This window comes from Patagioenas fasciata, chromosome 25 (genome assembly GCF_037038585.1).
Source record: "Patagioenas fasciata isolate bPatFas1 chromosome 25, bPatFas1.hap1, whole genome shotgun sequence".
In the NCBI taxonomy this organism is placed as follows: Eukaryota; Metazoa; Chordata; class Aves; order Columbiformes; family Columbidae; genus Patagioenas; species Patagioenas fasciata.
In genome coordinates this window covers 6,878,770-6,896,029 of record NC_092544.1, presented here as the reverse complement: position 1 = coordinate 6,896,029, position 17,260 = coordinate 6,878,770, and the positions used below count along the sequence as shown (strand labels likewise).

General features: G+C 53.0%; 1 pseudogene; it reads right to left on the bottom strand.

Moving 5' to 3' along the window:
• The window catches only part of LOC136112395 (dynein axonemal heavy chain 9-like), a 141,580-nt pseudogene extending 126,622 nt beyond the window's left edge, over positions 1–14,958 (bottom strand).
• Positions 14,959–17,260: the final 2,302 nt, after the last annotated feature.

Genomic DNA, 17,260 nt, shown 5'->3' with positions numbered 1-17,260 from the left:
GCTTTTCTTGCTTCAATTGTAATAAATCCTTTGAACTTCAAGAGTAACATCTATATTTGTTTTCCTACACGTAAAAGAGTCCAAATCAAAGACTGAACTTGACAGTCCGTGACAGTCCTTCTGTTCTAGCTTGGACAAAACCACTAAAAATGAGGTCATGTGTCTCTTTTCCAAAGGACAAAGTGCAAGGAAATAGCTTTTACTATTGCTACTGCTGAGCTCCAGCAGATCCAGATGCCATGTTTTAGCTAAAAAAAACGGCTCCAGCAGTGGCAGAGGGTGCAAAACTAGAGCACTGAAAGAACAAACATGACTCAGAGTCACACAAATGGCCATGGGGTCACCAAACCCAAGCCACCTCCTGCAGAGCCACTGTCACCTCTCCTCTGTGCCTGCCCTGCTGAAGGAGGGGTGCTATGGAGCAAGCAGCTTTCCAGCAAGAAACACTGGGGACGTGCCACCCCCTGCAGAGATGTACTGGGAGCTGCAGGAAGCAAAGCACGAGCCACCCATCCCCACACCAGGCAGGTCCCAGAGGGCTGGGAATATTCCTTTAATTAAAGCACTACTGATAATAAAATAGAGCATCCTTGAATTCTGAGAGCCCCAGATGCCATGTGTTCATCTAGGCAGGAGCGAACACATCCCAGAGATGATCTGAGTTGGCCCTCATCAGGCAAACTACCTTGTTTTTCCAAAACTAAGACAGAGTCTTATATTAATTTTTGCTGCAAAAGATGCTTACTTTTTTACATGTATAGCTGCCTGGACCCTATTTAAATTGACTTTTTTATGAACTGTAACTAGGGCTAATTTTTTGAATAGGGTTCATATTTCAAGCATCCTGAAAAATCATGCTATAGCTTGTTTTTGGGGTAGGTCTTATTTTTGGGGAAACATGGTAAATACCAAGAGCAGGAAAGCAAAGAGATGTGGGTGTTGGTATAGCTCTTATACCTCAGCAAGCACCATGTACAGCAAAAGCTTGTGCATAACTCATGGAAATCCCAGTTTCCCAGCTGCACTGATCTAAGGTGCTGATCTAGCAAGATATGTTAGATATAGACGTGCAAGAAGTCCCAAATCTCTGCAGGAAAGGCCAGCGGCTCCCTGTTCCCTCCAGTACCAGATCAGATCATAACGAAAGGAGGAAAGAGCTGGGAAGAAGATAGCAGGAAACTGCTGCTTTGGAAACATGCACATGTTCCTGATGTTCCCGCAAACTGGTCCCACCTACCGTGTTGGTCAGGTCAAGACAGTCATAGGTTCGCTCTGAAAACACCTTGTATGCCTCCTGGAATTCCTCATACATGTCCAGGACCTGCTGGCCCAGGGTCTTCCCTTTAATCCCACTGAATTCAAATTTCTCCAGCTTCATCAAGTCCAAGGAAGTTGCCAGGAGATCCTTCAAAGTCAACGGAGGGAGACACAGGTCATGATGTTGACAAAAGAAGATGACAACAGTTGTCACGACAGAGTTGCACTTGCTGAGGGACCTTCCCAAGCACAGCGCTGGTGCTCAGGCTGGGTGGCAGGGATGGGAAGGGGGGAGCCTGATCTGCCTGTCCTGAGCATCAGTGGCTGCTCATAACACGTCCCTGCCCAGTGAGACCTGCTGCAGCCACTAGAAATACCATGACAACTGTAAAATCGCTTTTAAGTGTATTTAAAGGACAGATCCAAAGCAGGATATGAGACTCTTATATGTCATCCAGCATAGCTAAGAATCCCAATTTTATAGGTATTAACCAAGGACAGATTTCTAATATTTACAGGTACCCAAACTGTCCAAAGCTCCTGCGCAGTCAAACCTCCACGTGTCCAAGTGGGTGTTGCAGCACCTGCCCCGCTGGCCCTCTCTGCTGAGGTGGCACACGGGTCCTTCCCTTCCCTTCCCTTCCCATCCTCTGCAGCCTGGCAGTGTCACCTCTTGGGAAAATGTCCCGCTCCCCCAGTGGTGGTGGCAGCACTGGGCAGCTCTGCTGCCATCCCACCTCATCTGTCTCCCTAGGTAGGGCCAAGTAAGGGCTGGTTGAACATCCATTGTCTCAGAGGACCAGGAGAAATGTGCACAGGAATGTACTGGTGGCCACTCTCTGCTTGCACTTGTCCTGGGGCCACCCGAGCAGGGCAGCAGGTTTTACCACAGACACGTAATATGAAACAGTGCAACGAACCGAAGGAAAGGGATCCTTCCCTCTTCACGTGCTCATGGGCTACCCATGCACCAGTGTAACTGCAGCTTTTATGAAAATTCGAAAACAAATGCACATATGCATTCATATTCACTTCGACACACCAGCACATCCGCTTGAACAAATACCTAGTAAGGCAAAAAAATAATGTGGAAATACCAGTTGTCCCTTGCTTTGTCTTGCAAGGTTGCTTGAAATGAAGTGATGAGGGGAAATTGAGACGGAGAGAGATGCAGCAGTTTTCCTCATTAACAGGCTGGTGTGCACTATGCTTTTAATTATTGTTTTACAGCTCACTCCGCAGGCTCTCCCTCTGACTCCAGATACTGCAGCTTCTACTGTCCCTGGAGTGTGGGACAGCCACGGAAGGAGGAAACAGACACTGGTCAAAACGCACAGTGCCCCAGCTCAAAACCTCCCCACTGGCTTTTGTCTGCAGCCCATATCCACAGTGTGCCCATGGCATCCATGGAATCCCAGCAGTCAGTGCCCCAGAGCCTTTACAGGGTCCCAGTAAACCTGTCACCAACACTGTCCTCATGATAACCTGCAGTTATTCCTGTGTCTATTTATATTCCTCTCTACACTGACCAGCATAATTTGGTTTATTTCACATCAAACCCTACTGGAAACCATCATTATGAATACTTTTAAAATAGGCACCAGTCATGACAGTTTTCAACATAGTTAATTAAGGAACACATAAAAGTATATGGCACATTTAAAGCAGTAAAACTGCAAACACCAGCAACCTGTACACTGGCCATCCAACCCTACACACTGAGAACGCAGCAACAATCAACAAAGAAATTCATTTGGGATGTGTGTGGAGAGCAGATGAATGTGTGTGGTTAGCCACGTGAGAGATAACAGGTACATGCAAGGTCTGTACAAGAGGTACATACAGTATCTGTATAAGAGGTATATACAGTGTCTGTATAACAGGTACATATGGTGTCTGTATGTCTGTGGTCTCCAGACACAGCCATGTGGTAAGGAGAGCATAGGGAGCTCCCACATTCACACTCAGACCTGCTCTCTGCAGAACATCTCCTGTGGCTCAAGGAGCCCTTGGCCACACTGGGAGCTCAGGGATGACACCCCAATGTCCCTGCCTCAGGTGACAGATCTGGCAAACAGGGACACCCCTGAGCCACAGCACCCCAGTTTGATGGACTATGAGGATGCGAAGGGACAACCTGGTGAGGAACGTGTCCCTGCTCCTCCCCAGGCCCACGTGGCACAGCCAAGGGGATCCTGCCATCTGGCCTCTCCAAGACAGGCAGGACCCAGCTCTAGGGTGTCATAGAATCATAGAACCATTTCAGTTGCAAGAGACCCTTAAGATCATTGAGTCCAACCATAACCTAAATCTGTCTCTGATGGCACCAGGAGACCTGGGAGATTACATTGCTTTATTTACAGCTGTGCAAACCACACCTCCAGTAATCCTCCTTTTCTTGCCCCAACAGGAGCAAGGAGTCCAACGGGACTCCTGAGAGCAAAAAACACACCTATCAACCTGACCAGCTTACATATGCACTGAGCAGGACATAGTAAAACACAGTCTTAGACTCGCTGTAACAGGAGACCTAACAGCAAAAGAGTGGCCCCATTCCCTGGTATCAGGTGAAGCTATAGAAAGGAAAGATGCCAGCAAGTGATCTCCTGGCTACAGAGTTCTCCTGACGGTTTGCAATGTTTTTCAAGACCAGAGTCTCACCTCCACCATCTCCAGTCTCTTCAGGAAGGTGTCCAGCCTCGCAAACACCATCGTGGAGCTGAAGTCCCACTCCCTCACTTCTTGGCCTGGTTCATAATACATGTGCAGTTTTTCCCTTCTCTCCTCAAATGCCTCTTTGAACATGTTCAGGATACCGAGCACCATTCGCACCTTGCCCAGGCTCTCCTCCATGTCCCCTTTCAGAAGGTCTTCTGGAGACAGGTACACCAGGGCCTGGAAGAGCAAAATCACACCTGAGAGGTCACTTCTGCCATCATGGAAAACAAGGACTTCTTGTGTTGAACACATTTGAACCTGTTTATTAAGTTAAATGTTGCCTAAAGAATCACTTTTCCAGGGAAGGACAATAGGAAGAAGGGGAGAGGGGACACAGGGGACTGCAAACACAGGCATCACAGCCACAGACCTGCTCAATGAGAAGGTTGCAGATCTCCTGGAGCAGCACCACTATCCGCACGGGCATGTTGTAGTGCTTGGAGGTGACCCAGATCAAACACACCACGTGGAGCAGGGGGAGCAGGAAAGGCTTCACCTCGCTGAACTCAACCCTCTCTACGTCTTCCAAGCGGCGCTTGAGGGGTGTCAGGTGCAGGTGAACGTCCTGAGCTTCAGTCAAAGCTGTGTTGAGAGACGTGAGAAGCGGTAAGAACCACCCAGCTGCGGTGTGCTGGGTTCCCAGCTAGGTGCTGGCCTCACCACATGGAAAAGTGCCTGGGAAAAGAAACTGTCCTGACAAGCACTGAGCACCCTCAGCCACCTGTGTGCTGCAGGTCACTCACTCGTGAACATCACTCACCTGCGGCAGTAACCAGAACAGAAATAAGCTGATGTGATGGCAGGGGACAGGGAGCTGGGACAGGGCTTCGTGGAGAGCCTGAGTCCACAACTGCTAAAAAGTCACACGGAATTTGCCCAACAGCACCAAAAATACAGTGCTGCCATGGCTGTGAGCCATGGCCTTGCTGTACAGCACGACAGGCTGTACAGCCTTGGCCTGAGCCCTTTTTAGCTCAGTTTTGGCTCAAGCAACTCCTTGTCCAGTGGGCAGATGACGACGGCCCCACTAGTCCTGACTGTAATAGAAAACCTGTCAACAGTAAAGCAACTGATGTCTGACTCGTCGAAAGCTTTAGCTTAGCTCTGTACAGCTGTGTGGTTTTACCCTGAAGAATTACCCCAGAGCGCAAGCATTAATAAAACCAGATCGTTGTGCAATTAAACCTGTGGACCAACAAGAAGTGACAGAAGTGCTTGAATGCATGCAAAAATAACCCCTAAGGCCCAAGACCAAGGAAGAAGAGACTCCCACTATCAGCATCACCCTCCCAGCAAATCCACCAACAGCAGCCACACCAGTACAATGCCAGGGAAAGGGACAGAGACTTAAAAGCAGGTGCACACAAATCTGAACTGCGCTGTAATGGAAATTAACAATTATAGTCCAAATTATCCAATTAGGGTTAGTATCGCTGTAGCCGGATTAAAACCAAATATTTGTTGTATTTTGATTAAACCCTTAAAGTATTAATTAGTTTAACAATGAACCCTTGGCTCCTTATATAAGGGGTGTTTCTCCAGCCCATTTAAACTGCACAATGCAGAGTGTGACACAGATCCTTAAGAGATTCAATGTTTGCACGTGAAGTGGTGAAGAACAGTGTTTTCTGCCAGCACGTGCACAGCTAACACAGTCTAGATGGTTTCATTGTGCCAGAGAGCAGCTGGGTTGGACATGGATGTCCAGCTGTGTTGGTCTGCAGGGACAGACCAGCAGGACTACACTGTTTTTCACTACAGACAGGGATTTGCAATATTTCCTTGGGCTGCGCTCAACTCCCCTAAGCAAAGCAAAGCAAGGAAATTCGGGCTGCAGTGGCCAAAGCCTGAGAAGCAGCGCTCTAACAAAGCAGTCTTAGGTACAAGATCTGTCCTCTTAGTCTGAACTCCCATTCCTGCATAATAACACCAGAGGAGCTGGTGGAAGTTGAGGTGAGTCCTGTTAGAGTAATGCAAACACTTTATTACAGCAGAATAAATTCCCAAACCCATTCACCCTGAACTTGGGCAAGAGTCTGGCTCAACAGACCAGCGATGGAGCTTGTCCCAGCCTGGAAACAAAAGCCTAGACTCAAGCACAAGCAGCCCAGTCTCAATTCACAAACTAGAAAGATTTGGCTTGAAATCAGTCACACCAGGCCATGAAGAAAGGCCAGAAGCCAGCACTGTGGTAAAGTTGCCCCAGCATCTCACCTGCCTCAACATCCATTAGCATGGTTTTGAAGGCTGGGATGTAGCTGCTCTCAACTCTCTCCAGCAGCTCCATCATGTTCCTGACCTTCCTCGTTGTCAGCTGGTTGTAAATGCATTCCAGGTCATCACACCTACAGCAACCGAGACACAGAATCACAGAATCAGTTGGTTGGAAGAGACCCTCAAGATCATCGAGTCCAACCATAACCTAACCCCTGGCACTGCCCCATGTCCCTGAGAATGTCATCTCTGTGACTGTTCAACCCCTCCAGGAATGGTGACTCCACCACTGCCCTGGGCAGCCTGTTCCAATGCTTCACAACCCCTTCTGGGAAGAAATGTTTCCTAATATCCAACCTCAGCCACCCCTGGCGCAACTTGAGGCCGTTTCCTCTCATCCTGGCGCTTGTTCCTGGGGAGCAGAGCCCGACCCCCCCTGGCTCCAAGCTCCTTTCAGGCAGTTCAGAGATCAGAAGGTCTCCCCTCAGCTCCTGTTCTCCAGCTGAACCCCCCAGGTCCCTCAGCCGCTCCCATCACACTTGTGCTCCAGCCCCTCACCAGCTCTATTCCCTTCTCTCAACTCACTCCACTACCTCAAGGTCTTTCTTGGCCTGAGGGGCCCAAAACTGATTTGAGGTTTGGCTTCCCCAGCGCTGAGTACAGTGGGACAGTCATTGCCCTGGGCCTGCTGGCCACACTGTTCTTGATGCACACCAGGATGCTGGTGGCCATGTTACCCACCTACACTGGGCCATCAGCTGTCCCCCAACATCATCTGTTTCCCCTGGGCCTGATTCAGGGCTTCCTCCAGCTACACATGGACTGTGGAAATGGGAGAAAGCTGCATGAGGCACAGACAAACCCTACAGGACAGAAAGTGCTGAGTTCAGCATGACAGCAGCTCTGCTACTGACAGAACATCGCTGAAAAAAAGCCATCGTGTTTCTGCAGGCATTAGCAACAGCTCTCCAGCCAGCAGGGCTTTGCCCCGAGTCAGCCTGAACCAGTACAGCACAAAGGTTTTCAAAGGGCAGGAGGAAATACCACTCCCAGGCTCCTGAGCATCTAAAGCCCCTCTGGCCCTGACAGATGAACAGCAGCCAGCTGAGATGCACCATTTCCAGACAGCCCCCAGCAGGTGTCCATCAGCAATTACTCCTGTGGATGGCTCCTAGTGAACAGTGACGAAAGAGTGCCCAGAGCGGGTGTGGAGTCTCCTTCTCTGAGACATTCGAACCCGCGTGGACCCACCTGTGTGATCTGCTCTGTGACCCTGCGTGAGCAGGGCTTGGACTGGGGGATCTGCAGAGGGCCCTTCAGCCCAACCAGCCTGGGATCCTGTAAAGGGCATTTCTGAAAAAAGTCCCTTGAGGTGTAGCCCCTGTGGTGGGGCTAAGTTAAAACACAGCCAGCTGCCCAGTGACCTCCCAGGCACTTTGCAGATCATGATGATTTTCTGTGCGGGAGCAACTTTCCTTAGTTGAAGCCTACATGAACCCCAAGTGGCCTGTTCTTCTCAACTCATGGAATTAGCAGCCCCACCACCAGCACTCTCCCTCTACACAAAACCAGCACCACAGGGCACCATGCACTGGCCAGGCTGCTCTGGGTACCTGTTCTTCCAGAACTCCAGCTCCACCTTCGGGTTCGGATTGCTGCCTTGCAGGAGAGGCTCTGAAGACTCTTTCTTCAGTGCCTCCTGGATCTGGTGGCTCCAGTCTATGATGGCCGACTCCATGGCATACACCAGAGATTTATCTATCCGTTCCATGCTGTAGTAAACAGAGTACGTGATTAACTTTGTTGATGTGCATTGCTCAGTTGGATCTACTTCCAATGGCCGTGTGGGCAGCTGGATTTTACAGGGTTTCACATTTCAAAACCACAAAACAATCAAACCCCATAAGATTTTGTCACTGGTTTAATATAGGAATTACACTCTGGAGAAAATGGCTGAATGTCTGCAGCAGTGTGGGCAACAACACTGTTCATAAAGTGAATGGTGGAAATGAAGAGCCAGTCGCCACCTCTCTGCACAGCCAGTCATTGTCACATCAGATCCATTCAGGTTCAGGATCTGACCTGGAGACTCACACATCCAGCAAGATTCTCTCTCCCCATACCATTCTCCCTCAAAATATTCTACATCCCTGCAGTCATTAACTCACTTAATTCAGCAAGAAACACCACCAAGTGGGCTGGGAAGCTGAGGACAGGTCACCCCACTGCCTTGGAAGCAGTAACTTCTCACAAAATCCCACCCGCACCACGTCCTGTCTGAGGAGTGATTCATTCCACTGCACCCACACATCTCCTGGGGTTCCACAGGGGCACGCACGCAGCCCAGACACGATGACAACTTGATGTACAAACGCATCTGCTTCTCTGGACCTTCCAGAACCTGTTATTTTGGGGTGGTACTCACGATTTCTCATTTTCCAGATCAATGTCCTCAATTCCCTCTGAGCCAGCTGGGAGAGGCAGCAAGGTCTTGCCGTCTACTTGGCCAACAACTGTGAAAATGGTACTTTTGAGGTTGTGGACATGACGCACGATGTCTTGTGACACCACTTGTGGCCAGCCCTGATGGTTCTTCTTGTTCGTTAGGATGGGCACGATCACCTACAGTGGGAGTCACGGAAGACCAATGGAGAAAAAAGTGCAGCAGGAGACGGACGGGCCACCAGGCTCTGAGGTCTGTGCTTGGCCAAGCCTGGAGACCCATATTCATTGCTGTCTCAAGCAGTTCCCATGTGAAATAGAGGCAGCTGATGATGAATGGGCATCTCTACAGGCCCACTTTATACAGCAGAACACCCTTTTCCCCAAATCCAAGCAGCCAAGGAGGGTGGAAGCCAGTAGGCAAAGTGAGCAGCCCCATCCCCAGGCTCTCCCAGCCTTTCAAGCCCGCAACTGGAGATGGCCCCATGGGCTGCTGTCCCTTGCCCTCACAACTGTCCCCGGTGCTTGGTCCCCATGTCCCTGCCCATGGGCACAGCCGTCAGGCTGCCCTTTGAGCCTGCCAGGGCTGGGCTGAGCTCAGTGTGCTGCAAGGGAAGGTCTGCTGGTACCCCCTGGGATACACTGGTGGTGAGGGTCCCCCAGGTCCCAGCTGCAGCCCACCAAACAGGAGCTTTGCCTTTATCAGCACTTTTACTGACCCGGCAGCATGGGGTTGTGGGGCTGGTCGGGGTTTGCCCAGATTTGAGCTGCTTTTGGCTTGTTTGAGCTGTGACAGCAACACCGTGTCTGTCACCTATCCTGGCTGGCTCTGCACTGGGACCAGCCTGTGGCAACAGCCTAACAAAGCCAGGTTGTCCCTAGTGACAAACAACAGCCCTTTGTGTTACTGGACTCAGGGTGGGGGTAGGGGAGGGGGGGGAGGTGACTAAAGGCATAAAAATAGCTGCAAATGGACATAAAATTGAAACGGAATAAAGCAGCTCAGCACCTCCATGGTGCTGTCCCAGGATGCTGAAGACTCTTTGGAACTGTGGCTGGCTCTGTAGACCCGAAGAAGACCCGACCAGCCACCTTCGTGCCCAGGGAGCTGTGGGAAGGGGGAGCACAACCCCAGGGAACACACGGGCAGGTGCTGACGAGTTCACCTTCAGCAGTTTTAGCTGCATTATTAGCAAGATGTGTCTCTATTACTTAAAGCATGTGGACTGCTAATGCCAGTGATGTTGTAACCAGGCAAATGATAGCCGTTCATTTTCTTTCTGACTGTTACAATGATAACTGGACTCAGGATGAAGCCCCAGCCCACAGAGCAGGTGTGTTCCCTTCGGCACCGCAGGAGTGAAGCAACAAGTGGACAAGGTCACCAGCTGTGACCCCTCACTGAATAAAGACAAAGTGTGGGCAGAGGAACACACGACCCCAACCCCAGGAAATTCAAGACCTTTTTCACCTTCACGCAGACCCACCCCATCTGCCTGACCCAGCACCACCGCTGCTTTTGCCTTCAAGTGAAGCTTGAGAGGAAAATAGGATGAAAACCAGGCACAATCTGCTCCCTGCAGAAATACTGCATGTCTGCACAGGGGAGAGCAAAGCCTGCAAACACGCAGCTGGGACGCACAATCCCGGCTCCCAAAGGCATTCAGAAAACAGGATTTAACAGGATCTGCCAAAGTGTTCCTACCCCACCATCTACCCATAGCAGACGGTGCTTGCAATGCTATTGGCCAGCCGTGATGCAAAACCACTGTTTGTGCAGACTTCGCAAGACCACGGGGCTCATCAAAACAAAAGCTCCCCGTATAAATAATGTGTTTTCTCACAAAACCAGGATAACCAGTCTGGCAGCCTGCTCTTGGGAATCCAATCTATCAGTCACCATCTTAATATACCAAACATCATGATCAGAGCTTCTCAAATCCAGCAGCTCCTCTGCTTTCCCATTACAGCCTCATTCCTGAGACTTCTCCAGGTGAGGAGCCATCAGGAATAAACCGAAACAACATTGTCTAGTTCAGGCTAATAACACAGCAAAGCAAAAGCACTCGAACCTCTTGACGATCTCTTTAAGAAAACATCAGCCCACCTGAGATAACCCGACACTGAGCTACAGGAGGCTCCTGAACATCACAAAACACTTTTTCACTATGAGAGTAATCGAGCACTGGCCCAGGTTGCTCAAAGAGGTTGTGAAGTCTCCATCCTTAGAGATAATGAAGAGCTACCTGGACATGGCCCTGGGCAACTGGCTCTGGATGGCCCTGCTTGAGCAGGGGTTTGGAGTAGGTGACCTGCAGATGTCCCCTCCAGCACCTGTGGGTACATCAGTCCCACAAGGACCCCACTGATAGACAGAGCTGATGTGGATCAGCATTCAGGTGGTTTATATGAGTTCTAAAGCCGTCCACGGTACTGCAAAGGGCAGAGTTAAGGGTACAAGTGCATCAGCAGAGAAGGGAGGGAGGCCAAGGAGCCTGTCTGTAGGAGGGGACACCTTCCCCGCTGCCATGTGCGAGGGGCACCCGGTACTCATGGGTGCCAGGGCTCCCTCTGCACCTCCGGGGCTGCCCAGGCCTCACAGGATCCCAGCCTGGTTAGGTTGAAGGGATCTCTGCAGATCCCCCAGTCCAAGCCCTGCTCACGCAGGGTCACAGAGCAGATCACACAGGTGGGTCCAGGCGGGTTTCAATGTCTCAGAGAAGGAGACTCCACACCCGCCCTGGGCAGCCTGGGCCAGGCTCTGCCATCTCCCAGCAAACAAATTTCTCCTCATGTTGAGCCTGCCCCCGTGGCCCCTCATCCTCACCTCCTCCACGAGGGCGGCAAAGTGCCGCAGGGCATCGGCGGGCAGGTCCCCGCAGAGCAGCTCCCCGGGGCCGGCGCCGGGGGCCCGCAGGAAGAACAGCCCCTTGCGGCGGGCGGCGGGGGGCGGCGGGGGCGGCCCCAGCTCCAGCTCCCCGGCCGGGCCCCGCCAGAGCAGCAGCGCCGGCCCCGCCGGCCCCGCCAGGAAGCTCCGCAGCAGCGGCCCCGCCGCCTCCCCGCCTGCCCAGCGCTCCCAGCGCTCCGCCGGCACCCCCAGCCCCCGCGCCGCGCACCGGCACAGCCGCTCGGCGCCGGGCACCGGCTCCACCGCCTGCTCCATCCGGCCGGCACCGGCGGGTGTTGGCGGGGAAGAGCCGCGTTGCCCGGGGGAAGGGACACTGCGAGGAGCCGGGGGCGGGCCGGGGCGGGACCCAGCTCGCCTGGGAGACGCAGCTGCCCCGGGCAACCACGGGTATCAACACAAGCTGGGGATGGAGGGCCTGAGAGCAGCCCTGCGAAGGACTTGGGGGTGCTGGGGGATGCTCCCTCTGGGGGGGGTCTGGATACCACTGGATCCACCTGGGCACCCCCAAAGTGGCTTTTTAGCACTTATTTTTCTCCTGAAAAAGCAAACACAGTGGGGCTTTCTCCCACCTGGTTTGGCCTTTAGGAAGGGAAGAGCAGAAGAAGGGGCCTTGGGGACTAGAACCACTACGCAAACATTTGATTAGGGAGACAGGAGCTAGAGATTTGTCTGTCACTGTGGAAGAGGTGACAGCGGTGTGATCTTTGCCTCCAGACTAATCCCAAAAATATGCCCAAGCTAGAAATGGGTCAAATGGGGAAAGGGAATGGGCCTGGACCACAATGGCAAACTGATTGTTCAGAACTCCCAGGAAAAGGGGGGTACCGATATTTGTTGGTATTAACTGATGTTTTTTCAGGTTGGCCAGAAGCGTTCCCTACCAGGACAGCAAAAGCTTAGGAGGTGACTACAACACTGATACACAAAATAATACCAAGGCTTGGAGGCCCAGCTGTTAGATCCTCTGATTGAGGGCCACATTTTACTGACGAGTATGTGAAGTCTTTTGCAGAAAACTTTGAAACCATAACAGGAAGGTCCATTTCAAGACCCCCTGACTGCTACCAATATCAGAGAACAGAATGCCTGGATTCGCCATTCTAGAGTGAAGAAAGCCTGCGAAACACCACGGAGGGTAACCCGGGCGCAACCTGGAAAACTCTGTTTTTCACAGTCACCTTTTGGTCCTTCTGGGGGACCAGCCTGGGTGGTGCTTCCCGCATTGGGAAGAAGAAACCCAAAAGAACAAACAAGTAGAATTTTTGGTAGATATGGGGGCAACACTAATGAAAACCTGGACAGAAGAAACTTCAACCCCATGACGGGAGGGGCCTTTTTCTTGTTTTGTTAACTACAGAACCAGCCGCTGCCCCCACCCTGAAGCACACAGGCTGTTGTCCCACACTGCCAGCACCACCCCCCTTCTTTTAGCAGGATCATTTTATCTGAGCATGGCAGTGGCCCTAAAGGCACTTGCTTTGATAGAGCTGTCCAATAAGGTGTTGAACAAGTCCTCGCAGACACGCAATGATGTAGCACGCTATAGAAATCAGTGCTTCTGTTACTTCGATTAAAGAAGTAATTTCTCTCAATATTCCAAACCAAGATTCTAACAATCCCATGAGTGGACTATCTACACCTGAATTCTCAGCCAATTCTTCTGCTGAAGCTGTGGTTAGACATATATCACCTTTTTCTGCCAACATCCTATCTGGGACCATGTTATTTTCCCATGCCATTCTACTAGTAGCATCTAATTGCTTGGTGATTCATTTAACTGCTTGTCTAGTATAACTTATAAATAAATGTTATTTATCCCGTCTACATTCTTGTTTGTAGTTACCTACCAAAACAAAAAGGACTCAGAACCCGCAGCTAACTTGACTTCTTGCTTTGTGTTCCTTGGGGACTCCTCTGGGGACCCCAATCTAATTGAAATAAACCCTGTCATCAGAGGAAAGCCCTCAACTCCTTTTTCTGTTGCCCTGATGGATCACAGTGTTCAAATGCCAGGGTAAAAGGAATTTCCAATTGTACGACGTCACAGGTACCTTCCCAGTGGGGGATAAAATGGAATGAAGTGTCATCTTCCCACAGTACCACCAAAGATCCACTCAAGAAGCATTTGAGGACATATGAGGACCAACTTCCCGTGTCTCTGCACACCTACTCATGTTCCTAGGAACTTGGTATCATTCCTGCCGCGTCGTGAGAGACAGGCAGTATGATTTCCAATTATTCCTGAAAATGCCAGGGGGATTTTGATATTTTTCCCTGCAAAGCTGGAAACAGTAGGGAGAGAGTATGACACGACTTATTTCTCCATGCCGTAGAGTCTTGGCATAAGGCTAAGACGCACTCCATCCCCTGTCAATCTTCGCTCCACCCCAGAGGGAAGGGTACCACTTGGGCCACAGGCCTTCCTGCTGCACAGGCATAGCAATTGCTCGTTTAGGCTTTGCACCATATATTTGATCCATTCTACCCAGGCATTTGTACCTCCATATATGTTGAACCTTCCCAGGGCATCTTTTCTACTAATGTCTATTTGTGATCCATAAACCCCACTTACTGAATCATCTGCTCTCTGCCTTGCAATTAGCAAAGGGCTGCACTGCAGAGACTCACATCCTGGGAGAGACTGTCCTTTAGATAGGGTCATTTTTCTTTTCAACTCTATAACCGTTCATTGCTCACTGTCCATCCCCTAAACTCTGTGCTCCAAATAACACTGTACCAGGAGGGGCAATGAGAGCACAGCCGGCGGCCTTCCCCGGCCCCAACCACCGCCTGCCCGCCCCAGTCCGCCGCAGCGAGCCCGGCCGCCCATCCCCGCCCAGAGTTCCTCCCCACCCCCCGCCCCGGCCTTTCGCCAGCGAGTTCGCCTCCCCCCCGGGAAGCCGGGGCGTCCCTGCCGGCTCCGTGCCCGGGGTGGACGGGGGTGGACGGCGGGGGGGGGTGGACGGAGGGCGGGGGGGGGTGGACGGGGCGGGGGGGGGGGCACGCGGGCGTCCCGCGGTTTCTCAGCCCCGCTGTCGGAGGCCTAACCCCCTCACCTGCCCGTGCTGCCGCCTCCCGCGCTTCTTCCTCGGTGGCTCGCTCGCTCGGTCCCTCGGCCCGCTGCCCGCCCCGGCCGCGGGCTGAAGAAGAAACCGACCCCGCCAGCGGCTTTGCCTCCCCCCGGGGAGGCACAGAGACACCGCGTCCCCGTCCCCGTCTCCCCGTCCCGGCCCGCCTGCCTCCCTGCCTACCCGCGCGCGGGGTTCCTCGGCCGATCGGCAAGACGCTCCCGCGCTGGCCTCCCCGCGACCGCCCGCCCGACGGGCTTGACTCCGAGTGACTGACCGTTGGGCACCTGGCGGGGGGCAGGGGGCCGGTTGCCGGGCGGCGGGGAGAGCGCGCATGCGCGGCGCGCGCAGTTGCCGACCCCCTCCGGCCCTTCCCGCGGGTGGGCCGGAGGGGGCGGGGGGCAAGGCGAGGGCGGGAGAGACCGCGCTTTGGGGTGCGGGCGGGGGGGGGGGGTGTTTGTGCTCGCCGTGCAGTCTGAGCCGGAAGACGAAGTGAAATTATACGGCGGCGGCGGCGGCAGGTGCGGGTGGGGGGCACGACGACACCACCACGACCCCGCCGCCCCTGCCGAAATAAACCCCCACCAAAAAAAAAAAAAACACCGCCACGAAACCCGCATCCCCACGCCACGCGCGAGCCCCGAAACTCCAGACACGGACTCGCCGAGCGTGTGCACGGATCGCGAGGGTCGAAAATCTCGACTCGTAGAGTCGCGTACACTGTCCCGCAGCCACCCGCGAGAGGCTCGCTCGGTCGCGTCCAGATCCTGTCCCTGCGTAGGACCAACCGCCCCGCCGTTCGGTTCAGTCCTTGCCCGCCGGTCCCACTTACTTAGACTAAGCCTAAAATGCAAAGATCTCTCCATAAGGATGGGTTTTATACTCTACTTCCACAATCTGCTGGCAGTACAAAAGAATAAGCGGCAGATCTACTTAGGCTGAGTCACGGTGCTTTGCTCCTAAGACCATGCATACCATGGGAATATTTCAGCTGCATGTCCCACCCCAACCCCAGAGAGCAAGAGCTCCAGGAACAGGTGGAGAAACAGGGAAGAACACTGCAGTGCTTCTGAGAAATAAAGCAAGGACAGAAAGGCAGACGGGCATGCTGTGGAACCTTCTCCTTACCCGACTGTGCTGCTGCCACTCATGAAATGACACTGTAGAGCAAGTACTTTTAGCACCTTTTTTGTGTTTCACGTTCCAGGAACCCTTCCCCTGGAGGTCCAGCTGCTGAGGTGGAGACTCAGGACCTGGACCCCATGGCTTCGGGGCAGAGGCTCTGATGGAGAGGAGAGGAGATCAGGGGTTGCACTGGGAAATGTGTCTGCACTGCAGGGGATGTGAGAGAGGTTCCTAAATCCTGTCCCCAGCATTTCTGGTAGCAGTTAACTCTTCCTGCCCATGGCTGTGCTGCCTGCAGCTGTGTCTCTGTCCCTGGGTCTGCTCCCTGTCCGTGTCACAGACCCCGTCCCATCCGCTGTGTGCTCAGCTCTGCCCTGCTCACACCTCCTGGCACTGCCCAGGGGCAGCTCTGTGTGTGCAGGGGCTCAGGAGCAGCTCAGACAAGTCCTAACGAGAACTGGGGTCTCAGTGTCTTCTCCAAAGAGAGAAATAAATCCCCATCTCCCACTGCACACCCAGACAACCAAGAGTGGAAAACTGAAAGCACAGACTCCTTCCCTTGCAGCTGTTGCTGTCTTGATGTCCTTGTTCAGAAGGACTCTCTGCCATGTCCGTGGGGTTGATCTGGAGCTCTGAGCAGCCTTGACCCACACAGCACCCTCCAACCCCACAAGGTCCCTGCCTGCCCTGCCTGGTGTCGCTCCTTCCCCCCACAGCTGCTGCCATGGGATCTCCCGGGCAGGCTGAGCGCTGACCCTGGCAGGCGGCGGAGTCCCTGCCCTGGCACAGCCCTGGGGTGCAGGGACCCTGCTCTGCAGGACAGCCCTGGGCACCCCTGGGTGCTCACCCGGCTTCACAGCTGTTCAACACTGCCTGACAAGAGCCCCCTCCTTACAGATCCCACCAGCTGTGCCTGTACCAGTTTTAGGAGATGCCTCCAGGAGCTACAGCTGCATTGCCCTGCACCCAGAGACTTACCATGGCAAGGGCTGCAAAGGTTTCTCCTCCAGTGAGCTCTCAGTCATCCTCCCAGTCCTGACCACCTTTAATCTCTCTCTGCCTTGCTCATCTCCCTGAGATCCCCAGGCAGAGCCCTCAGCCCTGCTGCGTGTGCAGAGGAGCTGCTCCTGGGCAGAGCTGTCTCTCTGCAGCGCTGCCGCTTGCCAGGAGCTCCCTCTGTCCCAGGAGCCCAGCCCAGATCAGCAGCACAGGAGCAGCCCAAGGCGCTTTAATGACCCCTCTGGTGGGTTTGGTGTAGAGTCCATGAACATCAGACCTTGAGGGGAAGAAGAAGAAACTTCTCAAGAAATCAAAGTCAGATTCAAACTCCATAGTTTCTGGTATTGTTAATGGGTCTCACTGAGGGACACTACTGAGCAACGGTCTCCAGGATCTGGTTAGAGTAGAAAACCGGAGGCAGTGATGACAGTTCGGGAAAAGCAAAGTAAAGGTCTCTCTGATGCTGAGTAAACCTGGATGTGTTTCATTAACCAAAGGTCAAGCCCTGACCCCCAGCCCTGGGAAGGCA